The sequence below is a fragment of the Uloborus diversus genome, chromosome 6 (assembly GCF_026930045.1).
Source record: "Uloborus diversus isolate 005 chromosome 6, Udiv.v.3.1, whole genome shotgun sequence".
Taxonomy (NCBI): domain Eukaryota; kingdom Metazoa; phylum Arthropoda; class Arachnida; order Araneae; family Uloboridae; genus Uloborus; species Uloborus diversus.
In genome coordinates this window covers 61,163,932-61,181,456 of record NC_072736.1, presented here as the reverse complement: position 1 = coordinate 61,181,456, position 17,525 = coordinate 61,163,932, and the positions used below count along the sequence as shown (strand labels likewise).

General features: G+C 32.7%; 2 non-coding genes across 2 annotated transcripts; both read left to right on the top strand.

Annotated features, from left to right (window-relative positions):
• The first annotated feature begins 11,385 nt into the window (after positions 1-11,385).
• Positions 11,386-11,457, top strand: Trnae-uuc (transfer RNA glutamic acid (anticodon UUC)). Its single transcript has one exon. It is a non-coding gene; the product is annotated as a tRNA-Glu (tRNA).
• Positions 11,458-11,461: 4 nt separating this feature from the next.
• Positions 11,462-11,533, top strand: Trnaq-uug (transfer RNA glutamine (anticodon UUG)). The gene has a single exon. It is a non-coding gene; the product is annotated as a tRNA-Gln (tRNA).
• Positions 11,534-17,525: the final 5,992 nt, after the last annotated feature.

Genomic DNA, 17,525 nt, shown 5'->3' with positions numbered 1-17,525 from the left:
AGATGCTTCAATTTCCATCTTGTGCACAGAAATTTTTTCTCAATTTTCTTAATGCTATTTATTCTCATTAATTGTAGCGAACTTGAAGATTAAATCAAAGATAAATTTTTAGTTTCAAATAGTTTTTTGTGATTATCTATATTATCTCTAACGTCAAAGTAGAAATACTGAAGACTGAAAAGTCATATTTCTTCTGATTATTATTTATAATTCTTTTCGTGTTTGATACTGTTCAACGGTAGAGTTCTAAATTTGTTTTCTTACGTGGAAATTTATCGAACTGTGTTCTGAGAGCTACTTATGCTTTTATGTACTGGTATAGAACTTGTAAATCCAGGTAGGGGGGTTACTTTCATTAGTTTCAGAATTTTTTACGTTTGGCATATGTTGAAATTCAGGTTAAGGTAAGTTACATGCTAATTGTTGTTTTTTCCAAAAATTCCTGGCCCTAGATGCCAACCTGGGCGCTATTTCTCACTTGATATTTTCTACAAAATATTAAACCTGCTTTATCTCCGAAACGCAGCACGGTACTTTGTTGTGGTTTTTTATTTAAAATGTAAGGATTTTCTTTGAAACGCTATGGACGATTTAGAAATATGTGTTCAATGTTTCTTGCTACAGGCTTTTGAAAAAAAAATAAAATAATAATAATGACGATGATAATAATAATAATAAATAAATCAGTGTTTGAATTTTTTTTCAAAATGACAATTTTATTCAAAGATTTTGAATTTTTTTACGATTGGTCAGAACTATTGAGTACTACATTCCCAGAAAAAGAACGCTCTCCTTTTTTATTTTAGAGGCATTTGAAAATACGAGGGTTTTTGAGGCTACATGTAAAGGTAGTCCTAAATATTCAAAATTTTATTTAGTAGCGAGCGGAAAGAAGACACTTTTAACATTATTATACAGCCATATTTTAACTTTTAGTAGCCATTTTACCCGGGATTTTTATTTTCTTTAATTCATTCATTAATTTTTGAATTTTTTCAAAACTACAATTTTAAAGATTTTGATTTTTTTTACGATTGGTCAGAACTATTGAGTACTACATTCTTAGGAAAGGAGCGCTTCCCCTTTTTAATTTAGAGGCATTTGAAAATATGAGGGGTTTTGACGCTACGTGTAACGGTAGACCTGAAAATTCAATATTTTATTTAAGTCATACTTTAATTTTTAGTAGCCTTTTTACTCGGTATTTTTGTTTTCTTGAATTCAAAATGATTTTATTTCAACCAAAATGTGTCACGTCACACTTTTTGTTAACACCTCCCAACCTCTGTCACAAACTGTCGCAACTTCACCCCTTCCACTAAGTGTGACATCATTTCTGGATGAAACTTGTTGTTATTGTTTTTATTTATTTATTTACTAGCTTACCCGGCGTTGCCCGGGTGCTTCTCAATGCAACATATCTTTTAGATGATTAAATAGAGTAATTCTATCTAAATGACAGAAAAAACTGCATTCACACCACTCTCTAGGCTCAAATCTTCAAAAGACTAAATAGCACAGAAAGTCGAGCATTCGCAGAAAAAATAGCATCAAGTAAAAAGGAAAAAGCATGAGGCATATTATCGGGGTTCTGTCGTGTCTACTGGCACATTGTCTGCGGTTGAATCAGACGGGCGGTATATCCAATGTCTTAATGCAAAGACAAATGATTGTCTTTTGCACATCTTGTGGGACAACCTTTTACATGATGCTTCGAATACGAAAACCGTAGTGCTGCCTTTGAAGATTTTGTTAACCCCAAGACATTAAAGCATGCTATAGTACTCTTCATACATTTTATTCTGGAAAAAAAATCATTTAATGTCTTCCTAGAAAGAGCCGTGAGTAAAATTCAATGGCTTTTATCAGTTGCAAATATATGCAAAATATGACACCGTTACAATATTTTCAGATATGAAAATCATCCTCAATGGCCCAAAAGCTAAACAGATAGTCCACTGTACAGAAAATAATTAATTCAGTGATTGTTATTAATAGCCGCTAACATTCCGTTTTACGATTTTCTGGCGGTGTATTTACTTTCAAGGTTTCACGTGTTAGGTAGACTCATTTTCTAAGTTTTTGTAAGTGTTCATGCATGCAAGCACATTCCATAGAAAACGTTCACTTGGTATAAATAACTTTACAAAATGTGTCTGTCTGTTCTTTCCATGGCGATTTAGTGGCATGTCATGGAGTAAAATTAGATAAGTGTAAGTTGCATAAAAAGAAGTACGTCAGCCACATTTTATTTCCTTATATTTATGTCAAATTTCTATTTTCGTAGGTAAAAATGACAGTTAGACATTAATATTGGTGTCTTGCAACGATTTAATATTTGTCTAGATTAAAATTTTATTTCAAATTTTTAAAACCTCACACTTTTGCCTTAAATTTTGTACATGATAACTCAAACTGATGCAGGTAGTAAGAGCACTTATTTAAGTTTGCTGCTCTAGAGTATTCCTTTGAGAATGTCGAAATTTTAATTTGCAGAGGCACAGTCGTCATGAGGGGTAGGAATTGTTCCACTGAAGAGTAGTTGCCCCATAGATATTTACAGTTATTATTTTAAGTCACATAAAGCATTAAAAATGGAGTACGTGGAAGCGAACTTATGAAACGAACTATGTAAAACCCGTCAATTGAACTGCCTTATAGAAAAAGAAATAGGCGTGCACATTTTGGTCACTATCTGCGTCATTTTTTTTTTTTTTTTACTTTAAATTATTTGCAAGCCATGAAATTAAAAGAAAGAAAAAACACCGTCTTGTTCCTACTTACAACTGTATAATAGACAATTATTTTCTTTATGTTTTACAAAAGCTTGTTGCACAATTCTGTTCCCCTAATCCGCAGCTTCAAAACGAAGGAAATGTATTTCCACGTTTAGAAAGGTAATCCAAATACTGAAAAGATAAATTATTCAAAATTTTCTAATTCGTAAATTTAACTCAAATCTTACTCCTAAATAATATTCTTACTTAGTCTTCAACTTCCAGCAGCGAAATGAAAAACATTTTTGAGTGAACCCAACCTTAATCATGCAACATAAAGCTATCTATATGAGAAATAGGTAAATTTCACATGCATTTAAAGTATTTAACCGCCTGCCCTTCTGACTTATTGATCGTGATACAGAACTTAAGTCTCACTGGAGATTTTAATTTCTTGATGTTTAAAGAATGATGCATTGCGATTAGTGGTTATACGTGAGATACAAATTGCTTCACCTTATTCCTCCACTGTGAACAGAGTTGCTTCTATTACACTGATACGTAACCATTTTTATCTTACAACATTTTTTAAATGACAGTTGAATTACTTAGTGGTAGTTACAAACTTCCAATATTTTTCGATTGTTTACAATAAAAGTTATCGACTTGAAAGTATTGTAACAGGGAAAGGAGCTTTGCTAAACTAATTTCATGATGAAGACTAAAAAGAAAAAACTTTATAATGTGGCGTAATATTTCATCATTCCCTTTTCAGTAGCAATCTCTTCATGTCAAAAGTTGAATCATACCCGCTAACTGGTTTAAAATTATTGCTAGTTAGCGAAGATGCTCCATCAGGTGTACTATTGCTTAGAGCTTTAAGTAATATAAAATTTTAAACGATCAAGAAATTTGTTTACATAAAATATGGGTACATTTTATGCATTTTAAAAGTTTAAATTTAAATTAATATTTCTTTGTGCTTTTTTTAAACTTTAACTTTTACCCATCCAAAAACTATATGAATTCCGCCGTATAAAATTTCCGTGTGGATTTGCTGAACCCCATCATTATCCCCCCCCCCCCTTGAAAGATAAATTCAATGTACGCTACTATGCACAAAATTGATCATTTTGCAATTCATTAGCCATATTAGTATTTTTATCCCTGATCTTTGATAACCTGGAGCGATTTCTGTTAAAGTTAGGTGAACAGAATTCGGTAAATCATGGAATAGTATAAATAACATGTACGTATTGATTTGTTTAAGGATAATACAATATTAAATTAATTTTCCGTTGCAAGAATGTTGTTTTAATGTAAGTTTAGTATTCTAATGCTAAAACTGTTGAAGATTGCACTTCGATAATGAATGCATTTTTACTACCTATCTCATTTTGGTATTTTCTGTGCTGTTTATGTAGAAAATACGAATCAAAATTTCGTTTATTTTTACGGTATTAGTACTAGAAAACTTGTTTGCGAAATGCGCAAGCAAATTGAGGAAGGACCGACGGTGATTTCAACGCATCCCTGTGTTTTTGCAGAGCGCAATTTAAGAACTACTGCAAGACAGCATGTCATTTTCATTCGGCTTTCTTGCCAAACATGCTCTACGCTTATCGCTAATCGACATTAACGGCCATTGATGAGGATACTTTTTGTGTTGATTGCATTTAAGATATCTCCTGGTGGTTATATGCTGCTAACCATTTTCATTTGCTTTCAACCAAGCTTCACAAATATAACGATTACTGTTAAACTTTGAAGAAAATTCATCTAGGGTAGTTTTTACGGGCTTTTTATTTAGACTAAATTCATAACTATGCAAAAGTTCGTTCGTTCAGAAAAGAGCAATTTTATGACTCAAAATATAAAATTAGACCTCTTTGAGTCTTTTTAAATTTCCAAAAACCCGCCTATAGGAATTCCTGAGCAACAATTTACCTTTGTGCCAAATTTGGAAGAAATCCGACGAAAACTGTGGATTTGTATAACGAATATACACACATACCCACAAACATACATCCATTTTTATATATATATAGATGACCCCCCCCCCCTCCCTCCCTATTCAATATATCGAAGAATTTCAAACGGCAATTTAAAGCTGAGATGCTAAGCTTGAAAGATAAATTCCAAATGCGCTATTGTACATTACTATGATTATTTTGCAATTTATTTGCTTTATTAGTACTTTTACACCCGTTCTTTGACAGCCTGGAGCAACTTCTATTAAACCGAATTCCGAATTACTTAAAGATTCGACGTTAATCAAGGAATAGTATAAAGAAAATTTACATATTGCAAATTGGTTTGATAAGGATCATAGAACATTAAATAAAATTTCTGTTGCAAGGATGAAATAGATGTGGTTTTAATAAAAGTAGTCTAATGGTGAAACAGTCGAAGATAGTACGTCAATATTGAATGCAATATTATTACCTTACTCATGTTTGTATTTTCTCTGCTATTGACGGGAAAAACATTGATCAAAAAATACACGAAACCTTACTGTTGTGGATTTTATAATTGAACAATATTAAAAATTATAGTTAAACGGTAGCAATCAAATTAAGTAGCACCATGAGTAGCATCAATGGACTCCTGGGCTTCGTAAGTCGCAGTTTAAGAAATGATGTACAGCATCATTTCTTATATCTACGGCTTCCTCGCCAAGCATGCTTTAGCGCTCATCGCTAAACGGCATTGACGGCCATCGTTCAGGATACATTTTGTGTTGATTGCACTTAAAATAGCTCCTGGTGGTTATATGTCTTTGGGTCTTTTTAAAATTCCAGAAACCCGCGTGTATGAATTCCTGAGCAACAATTTACCTTTGTTCCAAATTTGGAAGAAATCCGACAAAAACTGGATTTGTATAAGGAACATACACACATACCCACAAACATACATACATTTTTATATATATAGATTTTTTTTTTTTTTGTCATTACAATTTTGGCAATTTCGTATCTAATTATTGTTTTAATTTTATAACTCTATGATATTGTAATTTTGACTGCACTCATTTATGTTATTTGAAAAATAGCATCAGGGAGAAATTTCCTCAATTTTTTTTGCATAATATTTCATAAACATTTCCAACTTGCTGTACCAAATAGGACTCTTGGGAGTCATTCATGTTTTGAAAATATTTTTACCAAATTTAACTACTATGTTGATAATTTTTGGCATTTTTTATTTTACAAACTTTTTAACTTTCTGTCGCGATTTAGATATTTTCAACATGTCATTTTATTATTTTAAGTCTAGATGTTTTAATAGTTTAAATGTATGATTTGTTTTAATTGCTATTTTTATATTAATTGCCACTGTAATTGAATTTTCTCTGTAGTGTGCAATACTTTTTAAATAAATGAATAAATAAATAAATAAAAATACGTTTTATTCTAATCTGTCTCTTCAAAACGTGTTTCTCTAAACTTATTGTTTTCACCTTTTCACTATAGTCTCATTTTAATCTCAGTCAGGAACCAACTGAATCAGTAACTAATTGTAGCAAAAGTGCGTAATATTTCGATTCTTTTTTAATTTGATAATAATACTTTTATCAGGAAGAAATATGGCTGTTCTTTTCTTTTATAACGTTTTCACTTTGATACTCAGTTCAACAGAGGTCTGTCATTTCAAATTTTCCCATGGGGTGGGGGAGGGGTCAAAAGGTGTATACTCAATGCAGATTTAATAGAAAAGCAGCAAAATCTACGTCCATTATTGGTTTTTCAGAGCCAGGAGTCCCCTGCCGTAACCCTTCTAAAGGATGAACTTGGTACCAAGTAGGGGAATACGGAGCAAATTAAAAGAGTTAAAATAACTTACTTTTTTCAAAATGTACAAATTGGAAATTTGTTCTGAAAATAATGGTACTAAATAAATGTTGGCAAAGAAAAAAATAATATTTTTTTTTTTTTACAAAACTTGCATTGAAACATTATTTTTTTATTTTTGGAATTAAATTTGTGCCTTCAGAAAAAGGTGGAAATTTTTCACTTCTTTTTTTCATGAGGAAAAGTGAAAAATAATTTTTTTTTCTAATGAAATATTTTCCATTCGATTGTTAAAGACATTTTTGAGTCTTAATTAATGAGTAAATAAAAGAATGAATGAATAAAGGAAAAGGAAATGAAACAATAAACGTATAAATAAATAAATAAGTTAATTAATGAATAAATAAGAGAATTAAAAAAAGAGGAACGAATATCGTTTAAAGAATAGCTAGAAAATAATGAATAAAAAAGGAAAAATATTTTAAAACACTAAGAGTCATATTTGATCTCGTGTAGCGTTTTGTGACAAAGAACAGTCAAATTTTCTTTGAAAGAAAATTACCAGTGGCGCCGACTCCATGGGGCTTGAGGGGGCCCGAGCCCTCAAAAATATTTTTGAGGGGGCAGAGCCCCCCCCCCCCCCAATAAATCAAGAAAATTATAAGTTACATTATGCTTTCTAAACTCATAAATTTATCTTTTATTTTCCTTGCTTGAAGATAGTTTACCTTGTTAAATATATTCAGTAATGAGTTAAAACAAATAATTATTACGGTTTTTTAAGCAGGTTAACTGAAAACGAGTGGTGCGAATGATGATAGTGTTACAGTGCTGCGAGTACTGTAAAAATTTGTCCCAGTGCACGAACTTACGGGTCAAGTCTGTTGCCGGTGGGCAGCGCTGCGGCACACTCACCTAAGTGTTGCTGATCTGGGAAAAAATAGATGAGAGTTTGATATATGGGCGGCGTGATAGTTTTGAACACTTTTGGGAATTGTGTTTAAAAGAAAACCTTCACAAAATGATGATCCTTCCCTTGCTCGGAATCGACGTATACCAAAGAAACATGAAAACAACGAAGGCAGCTCACCGCACACTTTCAAAATCCCACAAAATCCCAAAGGAATACAGTTGACTCCCGCTACTTACGCGATATGGCTATAACGTGATTTTTTCTCCTGTATTCAGACCTAACGCGAATTCCTCACCCGCAACACGAAAATTCTCGGAAGGGAATCGTGGTGTGTTCGTATCGGCTTTATTATTGGTTACTAAAAAATTTTTTTTTCCATGAATGGATCTTCATCCTTTCCGCATCGCTGAGAGTGGAATTTTTCTTTTCATTTTAAATGCGAGAGTTAATGAAATATAATGACACCTAAGAGCGCTGTTTCATCTAAAGTTTATGAAGATAAAAAGAGAAAGTTTCTGACAATTAAAGAAAAGTTAGAGCTTCTTGAAAAGCTGAAGCTCAACTAAAAAATGCGTTGAAGGTAGCACGAGAATTAGGTATGAGTGATTCTTCCGTACATACAATTACAAGTCAAGAAAAGGAAATCCGTAAAAATTCACCGAGTAGTGTCTTGCAAAAATTTATGAAAATGGAAATTGCTCATGTATTGTGTACGAATATCATTAATTGATCGAATGTACAGTACAACTAAAGATGCATTTGCTTTTCTTACTACCGTATACCGGTCTATTTTTTCTTTCTTTCCCATTAATCATTGATTTTGTACATCGTAGCAGTATTTTATGTTGAATAAAACGTTTTTTTTTAAATACAAGTAAACATTCAGTTCTTTATGTAAGAGACAGCAATGTACAGTTAGTTAAGAGATGGTTTTTAACAGTTTGAGGGGGTGTTTACAAGTGTCTAAAATAATTGGGTACGTTTATAAACTAGTATGTTGTGGCCATCACGAAACTTTCTTCTATATTTTTCTTTTTTTTTTCTGATCCCTCCCCATGCTTGACGAGGAAGCAATATTCCCAATGAAAACAAAATTACACATGCAAAAACTTGACGACCATCCCAATGTCTGAATTATTGCAAAAGCAAAGCAAAGAGCGAAAATTGAAAGTTATTTTAAAAGCCTTGCTTGAATTAATTACAAATATTTTATTTGTTAACAAACATAAGATGGCAACAGTTAAAAATTTTAAATCATTGAGATAATATTTCAGATCATTTCCATACAATTAAAATCACGGAAAATACGCAGACGACAATCTATTACGATTTATCTTTCTTATTGTTGCATTAATAAAGCTATTTTTATTCAAAAAAAAAAAAAAAAAAATCAACACCTCTTGGAGCGATTGGCGTCAAAATTGAACCAAAGCCTGTTTACATATGGATTCACATATATTCCAAATTTCAACCAGAACGTAGCAATACTTCTTGAGATAGGGCACTCACAATGGAAAAAAAGAACGGGCGATTGCGCTACCCCCCTTTTTAGCTGTTGACACCAAAATAAAATCAGCTCTTATACCCACTAAGGACTACTTGCCAATAAATTTTTCTTTCATTCCGTTCATTATTTCTTGAGATACAGCAGTCACAATTGACGACAAAAAACGTTCTATAGCTCAACCCCCGTTTGAGTTATTGACACCAAAATTGAATCAGCACCTGTTCCTGTTACTGGCAACATATGGACCAAATTTTGTTTGATTCCGCCAGTTACTTCCTGAGGAATAGCAATCACGCGTAACTGAAAAAACGTCCCATTGCTCCACCCCCCTTGGAGGAATTCGCGCCAAAAACCAATGGGCACAAGTTCACATAGAGGCACATATGTGTACCAAATTTCGTTCGATTTCATGCGGTAGTTTTTGCTGTAGAGCGGCCACAAAAAACTGGTCACACACAGACGTGACACACACACACATACACACACACAGACAGACAGACATTTTCCAAAAATAGTCGAAATGGACTCAGCACACCTCAAAACGTTCGAATCCGTCAAAATTCCAAAATTTGCACGAATCCAATACTTTCTTCTATATATTAGATATAGAAGAAAGTAAAAATTTTACACATACCCTTTTCCACAACGCGAAAATTCGACCTACGAGAGAGGTCTTGGAATGCATCCCTCGCGTAAGACGGGAGTTGACTGTACTACAAGGTAATATACATTGAGGTTTGTAAAATGGTGCAATTTTGCATTATTGGGCGATTTACATCAACTGGACGCACACAGGTTATTGCAGTTGAACAAGAGTGCTTGCTTTTATTAAACAAAGGTGAAAGAGAAGAGAACATTTTGAAAAATCAACTGAGTTTTTCAAAAATGACCTAGACATTGAGAGACTGCGTTTACACTTGAATATGTTAGCTGATATCACTAATGTAAAAACAACTGGTCTTAAAAAGCATGCGTAAATTAAATTTCCTTTTTACAAAAATACTGTGTGTGTTTGTATTTATTTCTTCCGTTTTTCGAAGCCAAAAAATATGTGTCGGGCTCGTCGAGTTTTCGAGGTTCTAATGTTGATTATATGATTTTAAAAAAACTTTAAAACTCACTATTTTTCATCTCAAATTTAGAAAATTTCCTGTGGCATGCCCCCTTTCCCCCGATATTTTTTAAGTCGGCGTCTCTGGCAGTGCCCTTCAATGCAAGTCAAGCGCCCTACCTTTTCCATGCCTAGCTACGGCACTGCATGACTGACTCCCCATAAAATAGAACAAAAAAATGTCTGTTACTAAGACAAGTGACATGATCTAGTTGAACCAGAAAAATTTGTATACCAATTTTTGGATTGTTTTACTTTGAAAACGCCATGCCACATACTGTTTATTTTTAAATTATACACACCAGAAAATATGTAAATTGGCATTTTCAAGGCACAACAATCGACCTTTATTTGGGGGGGGGGAACCTCCATGGGATTACATAACCCCCTAAACCCCCGGTGATGACTGGACCAGCCCCCCCCCCCCCCAATGATTTTTGCAAGCCGGCGCCCCTGAAAATTACCATTAAAAAATTAAAATGAAAAAAAAAAGAAAAGAAAAGAAAAATTAATTTGAATTTTGATATCTTGAATTCAAATTATGTTTTTCGCAATCACGAGTGTGTGTATGTAGGCGTGTGTGTTTGTGTGTGGGGGGTATGTGTGTTTGTGTGTAGGGCGTATGTGTGTGTGTAGGCATATGTGTTTGTGTCTGTGTGCTGGCATATAAACAATCGTGATTGCTCAAAAAAGAAAAAAAAAACTACTGATCAAACATTTGCACCTTCCCGCCTCCCAAGAAAACGAAACAAATAAAAACGCGCGTTTTGTTTCTACTATGCGGTCGTTTTCAAATCCATCCAAATTTACGCTCATTTTCGCAATCCTAATCAAATACATAATATGTCACTTTTTTTACTTTTAAAAAGAAGGCCTTTATGAGAGGAAATTTGTTTTAAAGAGTTTATTGAAAGATTTATTTTGAAACTGGAATAAGAGCGTTATTTTCGTCCCCTAAGCTTCGTCCCTGGCAGAGAAAAATCAATTTTAATGCACGGAAAAGTGAAAGAAAGGTTAGTTTAGTTCTGAGCGAACCATATGTTATACAATAAAATATTTCACAATCCATTCACTTGTATTGAAAAATAATTGCTTTTCACATTGAATTTAAGATGACGAAGGAAACAGCAAAAAGAGATTTTAATTTAAATTTTCTCAAATGTTTCCTTCATTTCTGCGACTAAAAGTGTCCATTATGATTAGTACAACAAAACTTCACGACTTATTTTACTCGATTTTGATATATTTCGACGGAATCTCTCTTGAACTTAAAAAACATGCAAGAAAAATAGTTCATGCGGTATTATACTGCGCAACTCATCACTTGTTATTTCCTTCAAAGTAGCTCCCATGTGGTCTAGTGGTTAGGATTCCTGGCTTTCACCCAGGCGGCCCGGGTTCGATTCCCGGCATGGGAAGATGGGTTCCATGGTGTAATGGTTAGCACTCTGGACTTTGAATCCAGCGATCCGAGTTCAAATCTCGGTGGAACCTTGTTTTTATTTTTTTTTTTTTAATTCAAAATAAACAAAAAAAGAAAAAACCTTTTCTTCTTTATGAAAAATGCGACATCCTTTGACTCAACGAGTTTCATGAAATTTCTAGCAGAAAGAATAATAAAACAGGATGTCGGTGTATTTTTAAGAATTAATTTTTAAGAATTATTGTGTAATAAGTCGGCCCCGCTTTTTCGATAAAGCAGGGTATTTGATTAGGCGGGGAAATTTTATTTACCTTTCTAAATTGACAACATTTGTCAAAAAACATAATAATAATAAAAACCAGCTGCTAAATTAATGTTATTGGTAAAAAGTTTTTGAAATACGCTAAATAAAAAATAAAATAGTTCAATAATTAGAATATATAATACAAGCAGGTATGAAAATTAAAAAACTAACTTACAACTTGAGTTCTGAACATCTTTGTTTTGGCACTTTTTTACAGTAGGTTATTTTTTGAAAAAATCCATATCTTACATTTGTTTAAAATTCGACACTATTATTTTTCTTGCAATGACAAAGGCAAAAGAAAATTGATAGAATAGTGGAAACTTTTTGAAGAAATGTTGTTTTTCTCACCCGTTGCCAGCGATAAATATTATTTTATATTTTGACGTAAATAATTGTTCTTACTTAATTTCTTTCAAATTCATTCAAAATTTTTCTCAACAAAAATAATTGCGAAAGGTGGTTAATATTATTCGAGAGATTATTCGATTAAGCGGGGATCTTTAACATTGCGTCTATGGGGAAACATTCGGTTCCAGGAGGTTTTATTCGTTTTAGCGGGTGTTCGTTTATGATTATGTTACCCGATTAAGCGGAGCTGACAGTATATGAATTTAAAATACTAAAATTTCGGTGAAACCTTCTAATTAAGTTTTTGGAAAGCTCCATATCATGATTTAAAAAAAAAAAAAAAAAAAAAGAAACCTCTTTTTCTTAAATGAATAAATGCTGCAAATTTGAGAAACCTTTGATTTCACAAATGTGTTTCATTGAACTTTCTAGCAAACAGAACAATAAAACACGCAGCAATAATAGTTCAATTAAATGAAAAAAAAAATTAAAGAAAAGGAGAAAATTAGTGTTTTACTAAACGTTTACTCTGAGTAAGTAAGTAAATGAACTAATGAACTTACACACGCGTCCACACACAAAAAGAAAAACAATGTTATTAACTTTTCACATTTAAATGTGAAACGTGTTTGCCGCTATGTACAAGAATATAGAAACTGTTATCTTAGGGCTAATGTAAACTTTATTACTATAACTAGCAAAAATACCCGGCGTTGCCCTGGGTCAGAAATAAATGTAAGAAACAATCGCTACTTCCTTTCGATTTCTGTTTTAACTGAAAGAACTCAAAACATATCACTTTGACGTGACTAAAAGTCGAGCTTCTTCCTTACCCATTAAAGTAAAATAGCAATAAGTGCGGTGATTACCAATACTAAAGAAAAAGGTAAAACATTCCATTCCACGAGTTTTCTTTGGGGTAAATTTCCGGCTTCAAGCAGTTTGTAGTGTAATGTAATCTCAGAAGAATAACAAGAAGTTCTGTCTAGAACTAGACGAGCCTACTTTCCCGTATGCCCATACTACTTTCTAGTACCTGATCAATATTCTCAAAAATAGCTAAAGTCGCAAATTTTTTCAAACATATTTTTAAAATACTTTAAGCTGATTTCTAGGAATAAAATATTCCTCACGCATCTAAAAAAATTAGATGAGGAAAAAAAACGAACAAATAAAATAGCAGCAACTTTGAAACAAAGCAGCTAATACACTTTTTTCCATTAAAAAAAATCTTTAACAGCTTTCAAAACGAAAAAATAATTATTAAAATTAATAAGCTCATTAAAATAAATACATCATATCAAAAAAAAAATCGTCTTTTTCCCCTGTTGCCAAAAACATTTTTTTTAATGAATTAATGCAAAACAAAAAAAAAGCAAGCAAAAAAAAAAAAAAAACAATAAAATGTCAACTTAAAGAAATAATTTTCATTGTCAAAAAAAAAAAAAAAATCGTCAGCGCATATCTTTATGTAGAAACATAAATGACTTCGAGTTTATTCGCAACTCCAACGAACTATAGGGGGCACTGAAGTCACTGTCTAATGGCGGACTTAAAAACTAAAACAAACGCACATGGTAACGAAGAAAATGCTAAAAGTGTTGTGATTTTTGTTCGTACGTATGATTTTTTCGCTTTATTCTTTTTAAATTAATTTTCAAAGTCTTGTGGATAGTCTGGCCCACGTAGAAAGAAATGAGAATTCAAGAAGCATTACTAAACGTCAAAGATTAATGCAAACAACGTAGTTTGTAGTTCTAAGCAGCTATTTCCACGATGTTGAATTCGATATTTATCAATTCTTGATAAAACTAAATAATAATTGTGGCCTGACAAGAATAACAATTAATGCTAGAAAATTCAATATGACATTACAAATTGTTATCGAAAGAAGATGATACTTTTTTGCCTTGCTTGGCTAGCGCTTATTGTTTTCCATTTGTAGCTGAGTTATTTCTCTCGAATTCCCGAATCGGTTAATTTAAAAATTTTCTGTTTCGATTTTTCTAATTTCTGAGTTACGATTTAATTGTGTCATGTTATGCAAATCATCAACAAAATTCTCACGGATATATGGTGGTAGTTTTCTTTTCAGTTGATTGACCATTATTTCTTTTCACTTATCGAATTCTGTAATCTTACTACCATTTTATTCCCCTCACGATAAAAATTAAAAATGGTTTAACTAAAAACGCGAAATCTCGCCAAGGCTACTTTGCTCGCACAATACTAAAGCTATAACCCTAAAGAAATTTGGCGAAACCTTTCAGCTGAGAATAAAAGGAATAAAGCAAATTCTTTATCGGTTATTCATTTTGTTCTACGATAATATATTCAAGAAAATATTTTGCATACTGTCCATTCCAACTAAATGCTGCTGTAAAATATGGTAAGTTTAATTAATTTAAGATTAAAAAAAAAACCCATATTCTTACAAATTCATACAAAACAATAAAAAATTTTACCTTGTATAACGTTATCCAAGTTTGTTAATCCAGAATTTTCGCTTTCACCAATTATTAAGGAAATAATGAAAACTAACATTATTTTGAGAAGCTCGAGAATACTACTAAGGGACGAATTAATTTCTGTAGCTGAAAGCAAACTAAGACACATGGATTGCGTTAATAAATACTCAAAACAAATTGCCTGTGTTTACGTCAACAGACACACGTGGAACGCAACGTGGCAATGTTTTAGTTTCATTTGCAGTTTTGTAAATCACCGCAAGGTAGCGTATTCGAGCGCTGGAGTTCCGAATTCGCCAAAAAAATTGAGTACCTAAATTGAAACTTTAGCGTAAAAATAAAAACAAGTCATATCTACAATAATTATTTCACAGTTAAAACCATAGCTGCGGAGTCGGAGTCGAAGTCAATCTCATTTTGAGATAAAGGAGTCGGAGTCGAATATTTAGGAATCGGAGTCAGTCATTTGTCCTCCGTGTATAAATTTTTGCCAAAACTACGAAGTCAGAGTCGAAGTCGGGGAGTCGGAGTCCGATTAATTGTCGGGCACAGGAGTCAGAGTCGGAGTCAAGTGCCCCTAAATTCTCGGAGTCGAATTCTGGAGTTTGGCGTCAAGAGTTATTTCAAACAAAATTTATTTGAAGTAAATCCGCCTTCAAGTACAGAATCTACATTGACTTTCAGTTTCCCCGTAGGCGCTATTGCTAAGGGATTTGAACTGTTCAAAATTGAATGGAAGATTGTTGAAATCAAAAAGATATTTTACATACAAGTTTTTCATCAAAAGCTTTTTCCTACAAAGTTTGTTTGAAGCAAATTCGCCTCACAGTTCGGAATTGCCTTGAATTTCCCCGTAGACGCTAATGTTAAGTTTTTTTGAACTGTTCAAAATTAAACAAAAAATAGTTCAAATCAAAAAGTAAAATATGGGAATGAGGTGTCCTCGCCGAGATCTTTCGAACAAAAAAAAGTTTTTTCGAATCGGACTATTCATTCAAAAGTTATTAGGGGGGGGGGGGCAGACAGACAGATCGACAGACATTTTTCCCCATCTCAATACCCTACTTTCCAATTTTTAATTTTTCGATATTTATTTAATTATTTTAATTATCTTTGACTTTTTTTGTTTTTCGCGATATTTTTAAGATGCATTGAGCCTTCTTTCATGCTTTTTTCTTCTTTTTCTGACTTTTACTGGGAAAGTAGGCTAAAAAAGAAAGCTTCGCACAAATACGATGAAAAAGTACTGTCATTCACTAAACGTCAAAGCAAGTTATAAGTTATGGCATATGTTTGTTTCACCTTTTTTCATCCACCATTAGACAGTGGTTGCTGCGCCCCCTATAATTTATTGGAGTTACAAATTTAATTATTTAATGGGGAAATGATATGAAATTTACTGTTTTCCACCATAACTTTTTACAACTATGTTTTTAAGGAATAAATTATAGCCTAATTTGCTTCCTCGTAATGTATCTATCTATGGTGAAAAAATGGTTAAAATCCGTCCAGTAGTTTTGAAGTTTACCCCGGACATCCGGACAGAGATCAGCCCTTTATGTATAAAGATGAGGATGCAATTCCTTTAATATTGCTGTTGTTAGGCAACGAATTTTCGAAACAATCTTTAATCATTTGATGTGGAAATTACATGACATTTACTGTTTTCGATCACGACGTTTTTAGACTAAGTTTTTTAGCAATAAATTATAGCCTAACTTGTTCCGCGAATATGTAGCTATCTATGGTGAAAAAATGGTTAAAATCCCTCTAGTAGTTTTGAACATTACCCCGGACATCTGGACAGAGATTAACCCTTTATGTCTAAAGATGAGGATGCAACTCCTAAGAAAGCAATGTCATGCTTGCTCCAGATGGGCCTTGATTCAAAATTTACATTATGATTACTTTTAATATTGCTGTTGTAAAGCAACAAATTTTCGAAACAATGGGCTTAATCTTTAATCATTTGATGTGGAAATTACTTGACATTTACTGTTTTCGATCACGACCTTCTTAAACTAAGTTTTTTAGTGATAAATTATAGCCTAAGTTGGTCCCCGATTTTGTAGCTATCTATGGTGAAAAAATGGTTAAAATCCCTCCAGTAGTTTTGAAGTTTACCCCGGACATCCGGACAGAGATTAGTCTTTTATGTATAAAGATTACAGATTATAACAGCGATCCCCACTATTAAATTCGATTAACTAAAATTCGCTGTATTATTCGCTTGCGAATCGATTTTCTAATTTAAAATTTTAACTCGAAACACAGACCTGTAATTTTGAATGCTTCAGAGAGAGGAGTGGTGTTAAGGGGGGGGGGGGCAAGGTTGAATATTCATTGCAGATTTTACCGGAAAACAACAAAACCCTTACATGTAAAAAACAATTAGTTTTTGAAAGGCAGGGGAGGTAATCGACCACTTCTGACCTCTCTAATTGACGGGCTTGAAGAAATATCTTTCATTAAAATAATGTATCCCATCAAACCAAGTGAGGAGTGATAGAGTCGGTTTCGAATTAAACTGTAGAAAAATTCTACTATTTCCTTTCGATTTTTAAATATGAACGTTGTCCATCCATTTGATATGCTTTGTTGAGTAAATTTAAATTTACCTCTTATCGCACTTGTAATCAAGTTTCACTAGGCTGTCGTTTCAAATTTTTCAAGTGTGGGGGAGGAGGCAAAGGGATATATTCAGTGCAAAATTTCATCGGAAAACAACACTTGACCCTCCTTGACCACCACCCCCTAAATGTTGGACCAGAGTTTTAATGGAAAAGTTTTTTTTTTTTAATTTATAGGATAATATATTTTAAATTATATATATATACATATATGAATGAATAATCTTTGAATGTCAACTTACCAAAGAGAAATAAAGGACAATTAACTATGATAAATGTTGACTTAATAAAATATTACACATATTCTATT